Raw genomic sequence first — 20,082 nt, 5'->3', positions numbered from 1 at the left:
ACTTAGCCTTCAGACCTATTGTGGACGGGAAGCATAGTAAAACCTGTTTTATAAGTAAATTCTTGGATCATGAGTTACAAAAGGGCTTAAAGAAATTTGATTACATTACTAAAGATTCCTGGTCATTTTTGGAGAAGTTAAAAGGAGTCAAGATTGGCAATGACACTATATTAATTACAGTGGATGTTGTCAACCTGTTTTCGGTCATTCCTACAATAATAGGGTTGGAATGGTTGGAGCGGCAGTTGTTTAAAACTGGGTTATATGACCAGGATAGAATTAACTTGTTAACAGGTTTGATTGAAATTGTCCTTAATAATAACCTCATTCAATTTGAGGGATGTTATTACAAGCAAACAACTGGTGTTGCTATGGGGGCGGCTTGTGCCCTGGTGTATGCCAATTACATCATGGCATACTGGAGGCAAGAATTTTTATTTACTAGCCGGTTTATGCCCCATCTTAGTTTTTACACGCGCTTCTTAGACGATTTGTTTATTGTCTGGGAAGGTGGATTTGATGAGGTATGCGCACTTATGGAGTACATCAACAATTCGGTCGGATTTTTGCGGTTTACTCATAATTTGAGTAAAGTTGAAATTGATTATTTGGATGTTCACTTGACTATCAATCCTGTTGATTTTGTTTTGATTTCCACAATTCATAGGAAGGCCACCTTTTCAAATTCTTATTTGAGTTATTCAAGCTGTCACCCTGACCATCAAAAGAAAGCAATTGTAAAAGGGCAAATGGTCAGGGCAGCAAGGATGACCAGTTTGGATGCTGACTTTTATAAGGAGGTTGAATTTATTAAGCTGATGTTTATCAAGCGTGGTTACCCGTTAGCATTATGTACATGCATAGCTGATGAGGTTATATCTAAAAGAGCAAGTGGTGTCTATTGGGCCTTATTACAAGGAAAACCTGACTTTGGATCGGTGCAGTTAGCTGTTGATGTTGGAGATGGAGTGAGTGTGGGTATGGTTACCACTGAATCTGAGAGGGTTGTTGACTTCACACAGACTGATGAGGGTAACAAGCTGTTTTTTATCACCACTTATTCTTTTGATGCACCTATTATTGCTGAGATAGTTATGAACAATTGGAAGTTTTTGAGGCTAGACCCTATGGTCAGTGAAAAATTAGGGCTACCACCTAGATGTGTTTTTAGGAAGGGTCGTTCATTTAAGCAGCTTTTAGAAAGGGATGAGGTATTTCACATTGTTTCCAACAGGAGTAGGGGTACTTTTAAATGTGGTAGGTGCAGTGTATGTCCTTTGATCAATCCTACTAGTTCCGATTACAAAGTAGTTGGGGTCACTATTAAGTCTGGGGGCCATTTTGACTGTCACAGTAGGAGTTTAGTTTATGTGGCCTTGTGTGGGCAGTGCCCGGCCTTTTATGTTGGGAAGACTAGTAGGGCGTTTAGGGATCGTATTATTGAGCATCAATCTGACATTAGATTAAAGAAGAAGACCAATGCCTTATATAGGCATATTGAATCTAATGTGGGTCACACTTTCAAATTTAGTGTCATACAGCAAGTTAGGGTTGATACCCAGGGTAGAAAGCTAGATGTGCACCTTGACATTTGTGAGATGAAATGGCAGCTGAAATTAAATGCTTTGGTGTTTCCAGGCATTAATGATTGTATTAGCATTATGCCTATTTTCAGATTAAGGAAAATTTTAGGCTAGGTTTTATCATTGACTGGAACCTTTTTGTACTCATATATGTATGTATATTTAATGATTATTGTTGACCTTACTACCAGCATTTATTTGCAGTAGTTTATGGAACTGTTGTTCAGTTCATGTTTCTGCATATTGTTTTTAGCATTGATTGTACTGTTTCTTTTAGTTTGAAAATTGGCTGATGATGTCATTATCATGTGTTTTATTTAAAAAGGGAGTGGTTTTTATCATTTGTATTCTGAAGAAGTGTGATTAAAGATGAAACCTAGGTAAATTTGTGGTGTGCATTGTTTTGAGTTGGTTTGCTTCCTTGAAGTCTACTTGCTGGTCTGTGTCTGTTCTGCATTCTATTATGACTTATTTATTTGTCTTTGTCGACTATGAAAGTCGAACTGGCCAAAACCCATTTTCAGCAGAGGCTGGGGATAAAAGTTCTATCAGAGTACATTTATATTAACAAGTGAATTTCAGACACCTCTAAAAAAAATCCTAACATTGCTCCGGAAAAAACAAACATAAGTACAATACAGATGTACAGGTGTATACCGTAAAGTACTTACGTATTCATAACTACAGTAAGTCTATACATTTTTGGCAGCTCTAAAATCTTGTAGGGTGCAATTGGATTTATACCATGGAAAGGAAAGCATTGCAAATAAGTTTATTATTCTTATATTTCAGTAGAGAACTGTTTGTAAAGGGATTGAAGAGTATAGTTGAGAAGTAAGTTATAAAATTATGTAGGGGGAGGAGATAGTATTTTATAGGAGGATAGTGGTAATAGCATATGAAAGAGTGAGCAGGGTATAGGATTAGTTTTGTCTAGGCTACCTGTTACAAACTAATGTATCTGGAAGATTTATAACCTTATGTACACAGGGTATTTATGAGAGGGGTAGAACAGTGCATGGAGGCATTTAGAAAAAAGAGAAGGATTAGAAGTAGTGCTTAAGTAAGAGGAAGATAAAAAGAAGTGTTTAAGAGTGGGATGGAGAGGGATATATCGATTCAAGTGCAGGAAGGAAAGTTGTTAGGAGTGTAATGATTCAAGTACAGGAGGGGAAAAGTTAGTGATAGGTAATAAGAAGTTTCTGCTTTCACTTAAGGTCTCATCCTGGTGACGAGCAAGAGCATGAGCAGGATTGGGTAAGGTAGTGTTTGAGCTGGCTTTCAAAGCATGAACATTTGTTAGCCATTCTTACTTGTGTAGGGATAGTATTCCAGAGTTTGGAGATATAAAAAGAGTATAGTGAGTCTCCTGATGAATTATTTGTTTTCATTTACTAGTGTTTTATAGAAATTTATAACCAGAACAGAGGTCTCCTGTGGGGGTGTCGGGCAACAGTATATTTTTTTAATGCATGGCATTTTTCAAGATAATTTATCAGCTGGTATGCCATAAATATCTGAGAGTATGTTAGGTAGTTGTTAAGCTCTGGCCAGCTTAGTTATTTTAAGGCTTGACAGTTGTGAGTTTGGTGTGCAGTGTTGGTAGAAAATTTTGCTACTTTGTTGTAACAGGTGACTAGTTTGAATTTTAGTGTAGATCTTAGATTTGTAAAGACAGATGAGGCATATAAGAGGGTTGGAACCAAGTTGGATGAGGGTAGGTTTTTCTTGCTGGGTCTATAAGGAACTGTTTTGCCCTCTAAAGGCAGCCAAGTTTCTGGTGGGTCTTTTAACTGTTTGAAGAATATGTTGATCAAGTGCAAGATTGTCATCTATTAAAATGCCCAGTATGTTAGCAGGTTACTGTCTCAGTTTTAGTATTATTTGCAGATGTAACCAAGACAGACTTTTTTTTTGGTTGAGATAATGTTTTGGGGTGAAGAGCATAGGTTTTGTTTTATTGGGACTGAGGAACAGGTTTGAATTTTTTTAGTCAGATTTCAATTGAAGAGAAAGAAATTTGAGTCTGGATAATATGGGGCTGCACATATTAAAGGGGAATCATCTTCATATCGTACTATATTTGCCTGGTCTATGGCAGTGTAAAGCTTGTTCATAAAAATATTGAAAAGTGGAGGTCCTAATATGGAGCCTTGAGACACAACTATGGTAACTAGGAGAGAGGAGGAGAACTCCTGTTGCCATTTGACTGCTTGTTGCCTTTCAGAGATATAACTTAGAAACCATGTAAAGGGGGATTCAGAAAGCCCTATAGAAAAGAGTTCAGTGAATAACTGCTGGTGTGACACAGTGACAAAAGCTTTGGATAAGTCTAGAAACACAGCTGACACTAGTTTACCATTGTTCCTGGGCAGGTTTAGACTGTTGGTGAAGTGAAGAAGGGTTGTGGTCGTGCTGTGGTGGGGCCTGAAATAATGCAGATTATTTGAATTTCTGTGATGCAGAAGCTGACCATGAATACATTTCTGATAGGTGGGAGAGGGTTGCAATGGGCCTGTAGTTATTAACCTTTATAGATGTGCCACCTTTTTGTAAAGGTATAGTAAAGGATTTTTTTCCAGGTGGAAACATATTTTTCAGGTGTAGATCTATTTATCAATATAGAAACTGGAAAAGCAATTGCATCTGCAGCCATTTTAAGTAGTCTGAAGAGAGAAGGTTGGTAGCAAGGGTGGTTGGTTTTAACAGTTTATGTTGGAGTTTTTTAACTGTGGAGGTAGTTACTGGGCTGAAGTCAAATAGCTGAGGATATTTAGCAGACGCTGTAGGTATGAAGCAGGTAGTGGAAGTATTCATGTTTGTGGTAGTTTTTTTTCTGAAAGAAGCATCTTTTGTACTGCTACATGTGGTGATTGTGGCAGCTGAGACAGGCCTACATACTTACATATATACAAAGCATGTTATGTTATGTTATGTTATGTTATGTTATGTTATGTTATGTTATGTTATATGTTATGTTATGTTATGTTATAGACATAAAAGACTTGTTCATCTATTTCTTTTTTGCAGTAAATTGTAGTATTTGGTTTACCTGGGGTACCTTATTTTAGATCAACTCCACTGTTTCATATCTTGTTAGTAGTCACTGCCCATACACAATCTGACCTGCAACTAGCACAGCCTAGGAGAAGCTGACAAAGAGATTTTGCATCAGTGTACTACTTGTAACATTCTGGAGCTAGCTGGCAAGCCTCGGGTACAGCCTACTCCCATTTGTAATGATCACATAGACAGAAATGAAGTCTGCATCTACTGTTATGGCAGGCACCTCACACAAAGTCCAATAGATGTTCCGCCAAGGGAGATCCTGGTATGTAGACCCAGGTTCCTTACTATTGTAACATGGCCCATCTGTAACATGATGCCTCTCTAAAGGTGTGCTGGTAAGTTGCTGATTTTGGAGATGTACACATCCTTATAGTATTTTTGAGCATTTACTGGTTCACTGAACTGCATTAAGCTTTCTGCAGTTGTATTTATTATAAGTGTGCAGATGTGTAATTACCTGTAAAAGTAGCAGTCTGAAACTGTTAATATCAGGCATCCATACATAGCTTGTTAGTGGCTTTTTTATATACTGGTTGACTACTCTTCTGAAAGAAGTGTTGAGTTGGTACTACAACTAAAACTTGTAGGACTCTAAAGTTGTTGCACAACAAAATATTTAATTCAGCTTCAGTTACTCCAAAACCAGTGCAGTCAGTTTCTGCATGTTTGCTACAAGCTCAGCTTTGTTTGTTATACAGCCTTTTATTAGCAGGTGTTTCTTAATAAACTGCATGACACTTCAAAACGGACTGGTAAACTTTATATGCAATAAATCTAAACTAACTATTAAAACTAAGGCTACTGCTGAAATAAAATGAGAAGTTTATTTAGGAGAAACTTCACAGCTAGTGCATTGGCAGTCTAGCTAGGAATTGTATTTCATCGAGTATACCATCTGTTAAATGATCAACAGAGATGCTTTCTTACTAGCAAAGAGAAGTTTTGTCTGTACAAGACACAAGTCCAGTTTACTTCTAGATGTCAGACTAAGGGCAAATATTTCAAACATTGAAGACAATGTGACCCAGCGGTGGTGGAAATAACTGCAGGGTTATTCAGAAACATCAGATGATGCCTTATATGCTGGCTTTGTTACACCTGGGCACATTTTCCAGCACTATAGGACATAAAACCAACAAGGAATTAGGTACTATACAACAGATTAATAAAAAGACATAAAATGACAAGTGTAACCCTGTACTAGTAATTTGTAATGATAAAGCGTATAAAACTCTGGTTATGACACTAGTGAAAACAAAAAAAGTATTTATCCACAGAACAATAAATTGTGAAGGTAAAGAAGGCATTGTTTTTACAAATAGTAGATTTAGTGCTAAGGAAGGCTGACAGACACATACAATGACTGAACAATCAAGAGTTTGTTTTTAAATGCCTTCCTGGGGCCTGAACTAGTAGATACAGTAAAAACAAAAACATGAATCATAAAGCTAGAATGAAAAATGCAAATGTATTGATCACTTGGGAATCAGTAATGATAATTACTACTTACCACCTGAAACACGGCAACATGTGCTCAGACTGTCATGTGGCTTGTGAGACTGACTTTTCCTTAGGCATATACCTCCTATAATTCACAGACTTTCACAAACTGATGAAGTTTTAAATGTTTATAATGAAATCACTCATCTTGTGTTTTGGAATAAAACATTTTCTACAGCTATCATGAGCTTTTAGCATTTTTTTCTGTGAATTCTTGTTTTTATCAGTATTTGTTTGAGTTGTTTGGTTTGTTCATATACCGCCCACATCATACAGGACAGAAAGATATGGCAGACCTATTTTTTTTCGCTGTCTGTGAAGAAAACAATCTACACTACAACGACAAATTCATTGCATTGTGTGCTGGGAGGAAATGTAGAGCTGTATGTTAGAGTGGCTATGTGATGGTCCCTAATGAAATGCCACTTCAGATAAAAACAGCCAGTATAAAAAAATATGTTCTTCTTCAAAGATGCAAAGCTGCCCACAAGCAAATGGTGAAGGTTCGTGCCCTGCACACCCAACGTATAACTCAAAGGTGACTGTGCTTTGGGGAAAGGAGATTGCTCACAAGTAACAATCACTTTAATTAATCTCGCTATTCAGATCTGATACAGCAATTGAAGTGCTGACCTGTGTACCACTCTGCTACTCACATAGGATTCACCACTTTATTTCCATACCATTTTTATCTTTTTTTGTTTGTTTACTTATTTATTTCAGTTTAATAACTGGGTATGTGGACTGGTCAGCAGACCATTTTCAGCCATGACACAAGCCAATTGGTGCCTTATAAGATATTACAGTAATACAGAGAGGATAGGTATGGTGACAACAGATAAACAACAGGTATTGTAACAAGATAAAAACAACTTTTGCTGAGTTGGTTAATAAGACATCATTTACACGTAAGGTTTCAAATAAGCATGAGGTGCAATAATTAGACATTCCCTCAAAAGCATCCGCATTTGCAGTCTTGAACCATCTGTTCTTTTAGTTTAGTGTTGATGCTTCTAGTGAGTGCTGCTGTTTCACATCTGCTTGGCAATGATTCTAGACTGCTGCAGCCAGTTTTAAAAATACACAGTCTCCTGCGGAGGTCTTGGAACATGGTCTAATAAATGTTTGGGCCTCTTTCTGACTGTTTCAGACAGCCTAGTTTGATTGTTTGTACTTTTGCTTTTCAAGTTGAATAGTGTGCCAATTTTAGTAATTTGCATATTTATGAGTTAAGTAACAAGTTTACTCTTTCATTAACAGGTAGACAGTTAAAGAGCTCCAGGAGTTGGCAGTAATTAGAATGCAGTATTGTTTATAGCTGCTTGCATTTTGTGAATATTTGAGCTTTAGTGGAGACTTATTTGGGGAGGCCATATTATTTTTCTGGGATAGGTATATTTTTAGCTATAGCATTGTGATCTGTGGGAGTAAGGAGCTGAGAAAGCTTATAGCATGGCATTAATTGGTGAAATGTTTTGTTAATAATACTGTCTGCGGGCTTTGTTAGTGACACAGTAGGATCCAAAGTTACCTGTAGATATATTTCCTGTGTTACTAAAAGTAGTATGTTGACTGCTGTGTCAGTTATTGTTGGATGTTTTCTTTATAAGGTTTTGGGAGTGCCAAAGATCATAATATTTGACTTTTGAGGACTGATTAGCAGCATACTGGTGTTTATCCACTTGAACTATCTTTTTTTTCTCTCTGTCTCTCTCTCTCTCTCTCTCTCTCTCTTTTTTTTTTTTTGGAACCGACTCAAAACTTAAAAATTGTAATGGATTCTTAGACTAAACTAAAAGGAGAACTTGATGTGAAGGCAGTATCATTAACTTTTAGGAGTTTTAAATAACAATACAGCTAGTGATGGAACTCAAATATTACAGATTTGTATGTCAAAGAACAGGCATACTCCAGGACATAAAAGAAGTAATCAGCATCCCTCAGCTTAATTCTATAGATCTGGTTTCAGGAAGTGAGCAAGCTCGCTGGAGTCTGAGACTGAGAAGCCCTCATCAGTTCTTCTTACTATCAGGCAGGGGTAGGTTTTTTCACTGCTGGGGCACCTCTACTATAGACTAAAAGGTGAAAATCCTACAGCTGTGTTTCCTGCTGTATCACTGACACCTCTACAGGATGAAGCACATACATAGGTCACACATATGACACTGCTGTGATATACAGTGTCATTTCAATCACCAGGGTAAGAATTCAAGGTGGTTTGAGTAAAAAAATATTCTCCCCCATCCAACAGTTAGTACCCCTATAGTTAGAATACCTTTCTCTGCTGCCATAGGATATCTCCCATCCTCAGCTTTTGGCCTCATATGCCATGGGTGCACTTAGATGTCTTTTATGGACTTCTTCCATATAGATGGAGGATCTAACTGCTTAGAGGAAACAGGATGACATATTGGCACTGGGGAAAAATAGAAGACATAAGCCAGTCATATAGGTAAGAACACAATAAAGTATTCCCCAAATTAGATCTATCAAAACTTAAGCAAGTAGTCTAAACTAAAATCAGCAATAAAAAGAGCTAAAGGAAAATAAAGGGAAATGTAAAGGCCAGCTATGATTAAGGTACAGGAAGATGTAAAGAAAACTTGTGACGAAAGTTAAAATAACTGTGCTGTGTTTTTCCAGCAATGCAAATAGAAAATTTGAAACCAATGTTTGTATAATCTTAATTATATACAATATCTCTTTCATAGAAGTAGATTATGTTCTGGAAAATTTTCAAGTAAATGTTGCTCCTTCTGCATAAACTTACTTGGAAAAAGTGTCTTTAAGTAGTTAATACAATGAGTCATTTCAGTATCTCATTAGTATGCCCATTTGACTTTCATGCCAAGCAGATCAGAAGGGTGGGTGTTCTATTCTCACCCAAGGTGGCTTGATTAATGTTACACTGCTGGTGCTATGGTGCAGCATAATGGGGTGCTGCTGAGGTGACATCTTCACATGAGACATTTGATCTGACAGCCTATCTGCTGGAGTTGCTGATAGCCTAGGAATTTGGAAAAGTTCCTCATGCACTGGAGCTGCTGGTAACCTAAGTACATGCAACAGACCCCATCACTTACTAACAAGAGTTTAGGCCTGTTTTCTTTTTTTGAGACTCTACACAAAATCACATTATATACATCTATGTATTTACAAGCTATAAACTAGCTGCTTTAAGATATTATCTTTCATATATCAATCTTCTTACAACAACCACGACTTATGCCACACACTAGTGGATCAAATACTTTAAGAAATTTCTAAAATTCTATTGCATACTTAATAAATAACCAATGGTAGGGATGAAGGTGGGGGTTCTACAATACTTACAAGTTCTAGACTAAGGCCACAGTTTTATTTTTTCTGTTATTTGAGTAAGGCCACAAGTTTTAAGCCTACTGGTCCAGCAAAAGTACATGTGGATATATGCTGCACAGCCCTCAGCCCACCATTAATTGTTACTATTAGACCATTATTTATTTATTTATTATTATTATTATTATTATTATTATTATTATTATTATAGTTTTCTTTTATGCTGGCTGTATTTTGTGTGTTTTATATATGTGTGTGTGTGTGTGTGTGTGTGTGTGTGTGTGTGTGTGTGTGTGTGTGTGTGTGTGTGTGTGTGTGTGTGTGTGTATGTGTGTGTGTATCAACATTCCTTATATCTCAGGCTTATCAGTTTTTCCTGCTTCTTTTTTCCAGTTTAGTGTCTTACGCATTCCTGCTCAAACAATATTGTGGACAATAAAGACAACATTCACAATGCATCTGCTTATGAGCTAGACATTTCATCTGTTTTACCCCAACAGATATACCTTCATCATTCAAAACAGAAATCATTATCCATGAGCTCCATAGAGCTGATCAAGATTCCACTTACCATTTTTCTGCATATCATACCCAATAGGAAGCACCAAAAGAAAGAGTAGGGGAATCTCTGCTTTGTCCTGGTCCCTAGTTAGTATGAAAAGCACATTGGTGTTCCCCTGAAAATTGGCTATGCTTAGGGGAAGTAACATAGTCAGCATATGTAGGAAAGTAATAAGTAAGCACAAAAGTAAATAAATAAATAAGCAAACAAACCAATATTTTGAGGCACTGTCCAAATACACAGCATATTTTTAATGACTGGCTAATATGCTGAAAGTATTTTTAAACGAAGTAAAATAAAACACTGTTAAGCTGCTTAGAAAGCTAATTTCAGGATAGATACTGGAAATGAGTCAAGCCAAGAAATACACAAACACATAATACAGATTCAGACTTGAGTATTGTTACAACATTCTTACTCTAGAAAAAATAGTAAGGAGAATATTTCAAATGAAACATTTTAAAAGCCAGAGAGGAAAGTCATTAATTAATTTTAAATTTAATGACTCATATAACTAGTGCCCTTTATAAATCAGCTGTTTCATTTGTCAGTTTTCATTCTGTCAAAGTGCTCTCTAGGAAAACTTGCTGTTCTGGGGATATATGCTTCTTTTGTGAAGGCTCTTTTTGTGAACCAAAGCAGAGCAAATAGGACTATGCAAATGGACAATACTGTGAACTTGCAGTACAGACAATTTTTATTAGAGCAGATAAAACTGGACTGCATATGTTAGGATTGTTAGAGTATGCTTAAAGTACTTGGAAGTGGTTAGAAGTTCCTGCATAATTAGCAAATGGCCATTGGCCCCACAGTGTGTGTCAGATATCTTAGGTTTGAGAAAAGGCAGCAGAAATACCTAAACAAGGCTATCAGATGGAACAGCAACTGACTGGAAAGAAGTACAAGACAGAAAGAATCTGAGACAGTATGGGGTTCTGGAAAATGAAGAAAGGTCAGAATTGATGGCCTCTGTTAAAACCGTGAACAGAAAATGAATACGTTTTAGAAACCTACCCACGTCCTACCATGGACCATACTTCAGGGAGGGTAAAGTCACCCTAACCCTGATCCAAGAAACAATTTAAACTACTTATGTTCTAAAGTACACAGTAAATCTAAGAAGTATGTGCAATAAATTTACAGACGTACATATATGGAATTCTGACCACCGCTCATCCTCTTCATAACTGAAACTTAGCTAAAACCAGAAACCAAACATAATATTCTTCCTCCAGGCGACAGTATACTAATTGCTGATGGGAAAGTTTAAAAAAAAGGAGATAGGAGATATGGCAGTCATTTTTTATTCTAACTCTCTTCGTCTTAGCCCCTACCAACACACCATTACCCCATTCAATAATTCTGAATGAATTATTCCTTCCTCAAAGTTAGCAACCATAAAAACATCTGCTTCATTGCTCTATACATCTCGCAGGCAATAATATCCCTACAGCTGAAGATATACTATCCTAAGTAGTTAGTAACACTCCCCCAGAAAACAATTGTTTTAGGTGACTTTAACATAGACTGTAACTCAGTCACTATGAGTAAATGTCAAAGTTCAATAAACTTAACTAATCAATAATAGACTTGATTCTATCATCTGTTCCTTATCAGTTACATCTACTGGCATTCTCTCAGACGTATTTATTGGTCATCTTCCAACATATGCCTATAGGCAGCCATTATGTATCCAAAAATGACAACACTATAGCATAGTTCACAACATCATAGATTCTGTTAAAGAAACATTCACATCTGTCCTAAAACTGTGTAACTGGAACACATTGAAATACCTAGCATTAGGTGATGCAGTACTGAGAATTAATGAGATGTTTCTCAATATACTCAATAAAATGGCCCCATGAGAAAAAATAAAGACTAAAAATAAATTCTACCCCATAGCTAACACAAATGAGTGAGAAATGAATGCAAAGAGGCACTAACGCCTGGAAATCATGGCTAAAACAGAATACACACCAGAAGCACTAGATATTCAGGCAACTCTCTAACCTGACAAGAGGTAAAGTCACCATACACAAACAAAGAAAATACAACCGTACAGTCCAAAGTCCTAACCAAAATAGCTATAAAGCTTTTTGGGCATCCATGAATAAGCTCCTACACCCATGAAAAGCCAAGCAACCAATCCCCACCACTCACCTTTTCTCTAGAAGCTATTGCCATTAGTTTCAACAGACACTTCATCCAAACAGTTACCAAATTCATTAAAACCAACACCAAAACTAACCTTCCAAGCTATATACTCACAGACCAACACAATAAACTTTTACTGCAAAAACCAGTCCCCCTACCTGTAATCAAAAATACTCAAATTAAAACCCACCACCCCAGCTAAAGATAACCTCCCTACTGTCTATGTTAAAATACCTGCAGTTGTAGTAACTCTATATTAATCAAAAGGTCAATTCAAGAAAACTACTTTCCTGCTATATGGAAAATAAATGTATATTCTGCCCTAACACAAAGGAATAGGGCTATTATATTTCAGGCCAAATGCTATCCTTCCTCACCTCTCAGAAATTTTGTAAAAAAATGCATTTACACTCAACTGCTCCAACACCTCACAGATAACAATATCTTCTCTCCTACCTGATATGGATTTAGACCACATCATAACACAACTGTCCTTTTCAACTTTGTCAAAACCATCAGTCTTAATAGAAAAAAATGGCAAAATGGTTTCCACACTATTGTTGCATCATCAAATGCTTTTGATACTATTTCACATGCTAAACTGCAACAAGAACTACAGAGTATAGGTGTCTTACAACAGCTATTTAACCAACTGATACCAAGCTGTAAAGTGGCAGTCAGGTCTGTCTTCCTTTCATTCCAGTCGCTGTTGGGATACCTCAAGGATCTAGCTACTATTTAATGTCATCAGAAATTATCTCCACAAAGCCTCCATGCATGCATCCGTTGTTCAGCACACAAATGAGTCAGCTCTCATCTGTGTCGCTGACAATCTGCATAAACATCAAACAGTTATCTAAGAGTCTTTCCCTTTTATTGAAGCTTAGCTAGACAGCTCCCAACTTCTGCTAAATTCTAAAAAAAAAAAAAAAAAAAAAAAAAAAAAAAAAATTGCTTCGATTTACCCCTAAAGATTACTTGGACACCATGTGAAATTCAAAAGGAATTCTTTAAACAACACACAAATTCAGGATGGTTACAATACTAAGCTGCTATAGACACAAAAATAAAATCTGATCTGTATATACAAGACGTAATCCAAAAGACACATCAGAAATGTAAAGCATTATAGCTGCTCTGGTGGTAAAGAGGGATCGAGACCTGACTATGGACCAGCCATTTAGGGTTCAATTAGCATCTCTGTTGACTGAGTGGCAGGGAGAGATGGAACCATCCAGGGCATTTGGAGGGTTGACTGCATGTTCCTTCTGCGATCTCTGGTGGAGGCTGGAGGTGATAACATCAGGGGGTATGGCCCAAAGAGGTGAATAGGGTGAGGACATGGAGCAAAACACTGCATCTCCTTATTGCATGCCTGCTCCTCAGGTGCAACCCTGAAAAACCCAAGAGGAAAGGGGGTAGGTCAGATAAAGTGAAAATGTCCCAGTAGAAGGTGATGGTAACTTAGACTCCTTGACCATGACCAGCTTAACCAGGGCAGACAAGAGAAGTTACAAAGAAGCTGACAGGCTCAGCGATGGATGGGACACAGGAGCAGTAGGATGACACAGGGAATTGAAAAGGGTGGAACATTATCCTGAACTAGTAGAAAACCTACAGCAGCCACCTATCTACTATCAACTTCAGCTTCAGCAGGGTAGCAAGGGAGGGGCAAATGGGACAATTGCCCTAAGTGCAAAGTACTGCGGAGTACAACCTAGAGCTCTGCAGTTTAAGAGTTTAGGTTTTTTTCTGTACCAAAATGCCTTTACATGAAGGCAAAAAGGAACATGAGTTCAACATTGTTTTCCTTTTGCTCTTCACTGGAAGAGCTGGGGCTATAGAATGGCTGCCTTACTGTAGGGAGCCAGTCACCATTTTTTTTTTTTGCTCTTTTCTTGAAAGTTGGTGGGTGGTGTGGATTTGACTGATTTACAGCAGGAAGTCAACTGGCTTTCTACAGTAATCCAAAAACTTTTTTTTTTCTGTTCACTTGAAGAGCTGAGGGGGTGGAGCACGTGTTTGTGGGACCACACAGAGCACTAGATGAGCTAGCTATGGCTCTGATTAACTTCATTTGCAGTATATCTTACTTTAATACATCTACATGACCATGTTCTTATTCAGTCTCACTCTCACAAAATTACTCATTTGTAGAGTGGCATTGATATATCCCTATTATCATTCAGGGTCTATATTAGATCAGCGAACGCTTAAAAAAGTGAACGCTGATTGATCGACCTTATGTAAGCAAAAGCTTACAATCTCAAACTGTCAGATCAGCAATTTTTTTCCTAGGGAACAAAATCGCTGATCCAAAACACATACACACAACACAAACATACCAAACAAACAGAAATCCACACTCATACACCTAAAATCTGACACCTAACCCTACACGAAACTATGCACACACCACTAACTATCCACTTACCTTAACCCAAACCCTAACCCTAAGGTCCATCACTATCGCACACTCACCTCACCCGCTCCCTACCCTAACTCACCTAAACCCACCCTAACCCTCACGTCCACACAATCACACACATACCTAACCTGCGCCCTAACCCTAACTCACCTAACCCACCCTAACACTCACATCCACACAATCGCACACTTACCCGAATCTGACCCGTAACTTTCCACCACAGCACTGAAAATACCGAAGCAACAGAAACGGACAACCAAATTCTTTCCCTAGAAAAAAATTCAGGTTTCCGTTGCTTCGATATTTTGAACATTCGCTTAAATAAGTTTGATCAATCAGCGTTTGCTTGTTTAAGCATTCACTGATCTAATATAGACCCTATCTTTCATGCTCACAGTTTGTCCAAGTAATAATTACATCTAGCAGATAGTTATATATTGTACTGCTCATATATTTGTTTTATTTAACTTATTTATTTGTTAACTGAGTAAGTGGACTGATCATTCTTTGGCAATTTTCAGCCACAAACCAGGTAACACAGGCAAGGGGAAAATGCAGTATGAATATGGGCAGTTTACTGCAAACACCTAGCATGCTTTGGGAGGCAGGAGGAAAAAAACACAGATGCAAGGAGAATATGCAAAGGCCTGCCCAACTGATGAACTTAGAAATATGAAGGAGAGACTCTTACTATTAAGTTACCATGCTACACAAGTTCCAGGTTTTCAGTAAAAAGCTTATACCTAATCGCATTCTACAATCTTGTATGCAGTCGTTCTGTGTGCAAACTTGGGTGTGCCTATATATTCCTTATGTGTGCTTTTTAAAGTGCAAAGGAGTTAGTATTGTCTTAAGGAAAGGATAAGTTTGTTTCAAAAGTAAGAATAGCCTGTAAATACTTAACCATCCAAGCCTAAGCCTATATATACCCCTTAGAATAAGCCTAAGGTTCCTAAAACTTGTCTGATGCATTTGGGTTACATCGCTAAGCTTAAAAAGGTCCCCATGGTCGTTAGACTAGTATACACTTATGAACCTATAAAGCTATGTTCATTGCTGTCATTAACAGATATTAAAAGGCTGATTGCTTTCCTATTCATATTGGCTTTCCAGTATGTGCCAGAAAACTTATTTATGTGAGAAAGAGAGAGAGAGAGACAGACAGAGAGAGGACTCTGCTTCCAAATTTACTGATTTCAACAAAATTAGTGAGCCTGATATTATAGTTACCAACTTGTGCATTTGAAAAAACAATGCTGACGAGAGGTGTACTGAGACCAGAGACTTGCAACACTCCACTGGTATCTTCAACTTTTAAGGGTTTTATCATGTGACTTCTACTGGAAGCCAGTTACCTATCCAACAGAATAAATATCGACTCCAAGCTCAGTGAGCTTGTTTCTAATTCCTGAAGTGTTGAAAGAATTAGGAAGATCAAGGTAAGCTGTAAATACTTACCCCTCACCTCGATCAGCTGTGATCTGCTCAAAAAGGTAATCAAATTTGGCTTGACTTTCCCTTATATTGGTTCATGCCTAGAAGCAGGACATTGCCCATGTTCCAGTTAAGACGTTAGTAGAATTAACACTCAAACGAGTGTGTTGACCAGGTGGAATCGAAGGTGAAGCCGAACTCGGCTGTGCTCTATTGTCATGTGTTGCTTCAGACCCAGAAAGGTGTAGTTTGTTCATATTTTCTGAAGAAGTTATCCTATCAGGGTGATGAAAACGTGTGGAGTTTTGATAATAAACTGTCTTACGTTAAAGCACTGTGTCTGCAGCTGTTGGACTTCCTTTCTCACTTGTTCGTCTTCAGTTGGCTTGCTTTTTGGCCTTTTGGTTCATTGGTTCATTATGGCATCAGGATCTTCTAACAGCCCAGGCAGTCCAAATCTTTTTATTTCATTGCAACAATCAGTCAGTATTGACATACCTGCATTACTAAGCACGCTTACTCAGCGTATTGACCATATCGCTACCCGGCTTGACATTGTAGACAAACGACACAGTGACGTGTCTCTAATAACTTCCCAGTGGGTTTGAATTAACAAAACTCACGTATACAAAACCTTTCTGGGTCTGAAGCAACACATGACAATAGACCACAGCCGAGTTCGGCTTCAGCTTCGATTCCACCTGGTCAACACACTCATTTGAGTGTTAATTCTACAGCTATAGTTATTGACAACAACTTAGGTATTACAGGGCTTATTGGTGCTCCTTTTTTCTTGGACTGGGTAAATGATACAGTGAAACTATCTTCGGGTTTCACCCAAAACCAGGAGCGGACGGTTACGAATACCATTTCATCACAAGTGAGTACACAATTAATTTCTGAGAAATTGAAGCAGTTTGATTCAAAACTACTTAAATTAAAGAAACTTCAGCTTGAAGTAGTTTATTTTAAGCAATGTTTGCAAGAGAAAATAGTACCTAAAGGCCTTTAATACCATCAATTCCCTACTGGGTTGATTCCAGACTCTATTTTCCATAAAGAGCTTGTAACATTATTTGACCAGCAAGGTTTTCAACTTATGGAATTGATGGTTAAACATTATTCGTTGCAAATTGAGAGTATTTTAAAAGATGTCGATGATTTAGATAAAGACATCAAAGCAGATTTAGATTTTGGCAGGTATAAATATGACTATAGCAGAGTTTTCCCCAGTATTGAACAACTACTGGAGTAATAAAATAAAACAAAATGAATTGGGACCGTTCAGCTTACAGTAACGGTTCAGCATATCCTAGACCGCAAATGGCACAGACCTGGCAAGCCAACAATATGGTGAACTCTAGTTGTGACACTACTACAGCCAATAAACCTGACCATCTCTTAGATAACAACAACAACGATACTAATGATATTAACATGCCTGACACTGTAAGACGCAGTGAAAGACTGCGATCACACAATAATCAGTCTAATGGCCAGTTTAACCAGAACATCCAGACTGAATCAAATTTTCAGAAGGATATGAATTCCAGGTCAACATCGAGATCGCGAACACCTCAGAATCAAAGAAACAAAGCATGGAACAACTGAAGGAAAAGATAGTAGAAGAAGGTCGAATAAACACCACTAAACTTGATATACTCACGAATACACATGGTGATTTTAACATCTATAACTTTTCTTCTATTACCATTGAGCCTTCTTTGATTGAATTGCTGGCCAGGGGTAACACTTTTGTTCTGAGTAAGAACATTAACTTTGCTAAGACTTTAATTGATTTGAAGTGCTTTGTGAGGAAATTAAATTTAACCCTTCTATTGGGTAAACTAAGTCATTCCAACTGTACTTTTAAACCAACAAGTACGTTTAATCCTCCAATACACTCTCTTCTTAGTTTATTTGAGAACATATGTGAACTTGATATTAGGCACATACCACAAGCACGTGTAAACAATGGCACTTATAGGAAAAACAACACCAGTTATGAACAAACTCAAGCATTAAAACTTTTGAGGTCTTATAGATGGGGCAGCCATGGTGGTGCAGTGGTTAGCATTGTCGCCTCATAGCAAGAGGTTCTCCGGTTCAATCCTCGGCTGGGGTGCCTTCTGTGCAGAGTCTGCATGTCCTCCCTGTGGTCATGTGGGTTTTGTCTGGGTGCTCCGGTTTCCTCCCAAAGACATGCTGTAGGTGGCTTGGACACTCCAAATTGGCCCTAGGTGTGAGTGTGTGCATGTGTGTGCCTTCAGGTTGGGCGCCAGGCTGGCAACTCGTCACTGTAAAACTCCACTGCCAATCATGTGTGGACAGGTGATCCGCTGTGGCGACCCCTAACCGGGAAAAGCTGAAAGAAGAAGACAAGTACGAATAGTTAAACCAGACAAGGGGGAGGCTTGGCAATTTTCGACATCTCTGAATATAACAATAAAATGGACTTGGTGTTAAATAATATTGCTTACTCTAAGTCATCACTGAATGAAATGAATGTAGCACATTCAAGAATCAGAGGTTATTTCAGTGACCTATTTATTGAAGCAAAAATTGACCTTGATACATACAACTATATCAACACGCCTTTCCCTAAAACACCAATTTTGGTTGGGATTCCCAAAATACACAAGGATACATTTAATCCACCTATGAGGCCACTTATTGATGGTAGAGCATCTTTAACTTACCCTTGTGCGAAACTGGTTGATTCTATTTAAAAAAAATACTTAAAACTTGAACCACAAGTATGTAAAGACTCATGGGGCAGGATTCACGAAGGCTTGCACGGAGTGTAAGAGACGTACAACACTCCATGCAAGCCTTGCGATCCAGGAACAGCCCTAAACTCCGTGTAAGAGACCAGCTAAAACGTCTCTTACATGGACTGGGCGTGGACATGCTAAATACCTCACTTGCATCCAAAAGGTATGCAAATGAGGTATATTAGCGATCCACGAAGCAGAAACCAGTCCGTGTAAGAGACGTTTTAGCTGCAGAAATGTACTCAGTTGACAACTGAGTACGTTTCTGCAAATTCCACAACGGAGCCATGTCAGCTCCAAAAAAAGGGTGCATATGACTCAGGCAGCATGCCAATGGCCAAATATGTGGCCATTGGCAATATAACCCGATGCCAAAATAATAAAAATATATATATTTTTTTCGGCGATTTAAACCCAGTGCAGCCCCACGCAAACGGGCTGCGCTGTATAAAACATGAAAATGAAGGTTATAAACCCACAAATGTGGGTTTCATGCAATACATGGAATGACAATGCAGGGACCAGCAGACCAAAATCAACATGGCCACCGTGTAGTGGTTGCTAAGGGGGGAAGCTGAGTCTAAGACATGTAACTAAGCATTAGTAGGCAATCTCATGTAAATGAGGGTTAGGATACTGAATCTCACAGTCACATAGCAAATGAGCATAGTCTGAGTAGTGTAAGAGATACATAAGGGGGAGGAATAGAGTAGGAGATAGGTGACATCACAGGGGGGAATGGTAGAAAGAAATGCAGTTCATTGGAGGCCAGTGTAACATGACAGATGACAGGCACAGATCATGGAAAGTGGTGTGCCACTAGATAAGTCATGGAAAGTCAAGAAATGGAAGGTGTACACTGTTACCTACACTAAAGTTTCTTGCTGGGCATGCATGCGCACGTGTGTGTGCCATGAAGCGCGAGTAGGGCAGTGTGCGTGCGTGTAAGGCAGACTGAGCATGTGGGAGCGTGTTGGGAGATGTTTAACACTGTTTGCGTGGGTGTGCGCACGTGTAGGGCAGGCTGAGTATGTTGGAGGCTGTTGGCAGATGTGTAACAGTGTTTGCGCGGGTGTACGCACATTTTAACCCGAATAAGTAGATTCTGAACCGTGTAAGCACGTGTGCACGTGTGTAAGCCACTGTGAGCGTGTTTCTGATGGTATGCACATTGCTCCCCCCTGAGGAAACAGAGAGGTAAAAGGAAGCAACAGAATTAATAGGAAGCTAGCAGGGATAACTGCTGAAGCTAGCAGG

Source organism: Protopterus annectens, chromosome 1.part0 (assembly GCF_019279795.1).
Source record: "Protopterus annectens isolate FY-2018-M chromosome 1.part0, PAN1.0, whole genome shotgun sequence".
Lineage (NCBI taxonomy): Eukaryota > Metazoa > Chordata > Ceratodontiformes > Protopteridae > Protopterus > Protopterus annectens.
Note: the sequence above shows the minus strand (reverse complement) of the source record.